This window comes from Triticum dicoccoides, chromosome 2A (assembly GCF_002162155.2).
Source record: "Triticum dicoccoides isolate Atlit2015 ecotype Zavitan chromosome 2A, WEW_v2.0, whole genome shotgun sequence".
NCBI lineage: Eukaryota > Viridiplantae > Streptophyta > Magnoliopsida > Poales > Poaceae > Triticum > Triticum dicoccoides.
This window is the reverse complement of record NC_041382.1, coordinates 83,359,244-83,361,673: the sequence shown is the minus strand read 5'-3', so window position 1 is coordinate 83,361,673 and position 2,430 is coordinate 83,359,244.

The following is a 2,430-nucleotide window of genomic DNA, read 5'->3' as shown; positions in this document are numbered from 1 at the left end:
ACATGCTCCTGTGGGTGTTGTTGGCTATCTAAGTGTGTGTGTGTGTGTAATTTAACTTGGGTGCTGTTGGCTATCTAAGTGTGTGTGTAATTTAACTTATGCTAGGGTTCCGGGCTGTTAATTTAACTTGGCTGCTCTCTGTATTTGTGGCACTCTAATTGGCTTAGCTATTGGATTTTCTAACTAGTTTTAGTTGCTCAAATGCATAGGTACACCTGTGCATTTGTGGTGGCTTTAACTGGGTAAAATCCAATCGGTCTTGGTCATTTGGACAGTGCAAATGATCTGGTCTTGCACTACTGGTTGTTCTGTTTTTGTTGTTGCTACTGTTTTTCTGCCTATAAGGGCTGAATTCGTTCTACCATCCTGCTAGACATTACTAATGTTTGATTAAATAAGCATGGGAAACATTCAGATGTTAACTTCTTTTCTTTCTACCATGCTGCTAGACATTACTAATGGCATGTTCAAGCTTCTTGGCAGCATGTTAATAAATAATATGGCATCTGATTGAATAACTTTAAATGCATGCAAGATTGGATAAGCATGGGGGGAAGCAGCCATCGCCGCTCTGCCTCACCGGAGTACGAGTTGGATGCTTTCGAGTTCTTCAGTATCATACTTTCTTCTTCAGTATCAGCCACGAGGCAGGTATATAAAACGAGAGATCTCCCCTTCACCCATCTCATTATGATAACTCTGTTGTTTGCTACATCACTCCTTGTCCCAAATTGCAGAGGCTGCCTGACACTTTTATGAAGATGCTGGGTGAAGATCCGCCAGATAATGTGAAGCTCCGACAGGCCGGCAGCGGGGTTCGCAGGCTGTGGAACGTGGAGTTGGTGATCGAGGAGGGCCAATGTACCTGTGCCGTGGCTGGGAGAAATTCTATAGTGCCTACGACCTACGGACTGGGTACTTTCTTCTCTTCAGGTACGACGATGACGCCATAATGCTCATCGTGAAGGTTTTCAATGCGACTATGTGTCGCATGCGCTACGCTGACGACGAAGATGCCAGTGCGTTCTGCCTCTTCTTATTCCTCTACATTTGGCTTTGTCTCACATCGATTGTTAACGGTCATTATTGCATTTGGACAGGCAATGGGAGCAGCAGCAGCGACACTGGCTACAGCCAAAGCAGCAGCGATTATGGCTGTAGCAAAAGCAACAACGATTCTGGCTTTAGCGAAAGCAGCAGCGATTCTGACAACAAGAAGGATGATCCGGACTGGAGTGGGGGAGAAGAGGAGAAGAGTGGGGATGAGGAGCTGCAGGATGACGATGGGCATTAGGCTGAGGATGACCTAGTGCTAGTGGTGGCTGACCATGGGCAAGAGATGGTGGTGGCTGACCATGGGCAAGAGATGGTGGTGGCTGAGGATGACCTAGCGATGGTCATGCCCGTCCTGCCTGAAGGTGGCCTCGCGATGGTGGTGGTGCCTGACAATGACCACGCACCGGTGGTGGCATCGGCGATCCCACAGCTGGGTGACATGACCACGCCAATTGTGATAGAAGACTACATCCCACAGCTGCCTCCACCGCCTCGCCGCTCGTGGCGCATCAGGCTGAGGAAGGAGAAGGAGAAGAACAATGAGAACTGAACTATGTCAGGTATGTCAGATCTCTAAAATGATATATATATATATATATATATATATATATATATATATATATATATATATACTTAGTTACCTATGTTATCTCTAATATGCTTAGTTTCCTATAGGTTAGCTCCAAAATAACTTATGTTAGCACAAAATGATCAAGTTTACACAATAAGCTTATAGTCTTCTTCTTATTCTTCTTCTTTTCGAAAATGACATAGGTTAGCTTCATTTTACCTAAGTTGGCTCTAATATGCTAACTTAGAGCTTATATGCTTAGTTTCCTATAGGTTAGCTCCAAAATTACTTATGTTAGCACAAAATGATCAAGTTTACGTAATAAGCTTATAGTCTTCTTCTTATTCTTCTTATTCTTCCAAAATGACATAGGTTAGCTTCATTTTACCTAAGTTGTCTCTAATATGCTAACTTAGAGGTTATATGCATAGTTTCCTATAGGTTTGCTCCAAAATTACTTATGTTAGCACAAAATGATCAAGTTTACATAATAAGCTTATAGTCTTCTTCTTCTTCTTTTTCTTTTCCAAAATGACATAGGTTAGCTTCATTTTACCTAAGTTGGCTCTAATATGCTAACTTAGAGCTTATATGCTTAGTTTCTTATAGGTTAGCTCCAAAATTACTTATGTTAGCACAAAATGATCAAGTTTACATAATAAGCTTATAGTCTTCTTCTTATTCTTCCAAAATGACATAGGTTAGCTTCATTTTACCTAAGTTGGCTCTAATATGCTAACTTAGAGCTTATATGCTTAGTTTCCTATAGGTTAGCTCCAAAATTACTTATGTTAGCACAAAAT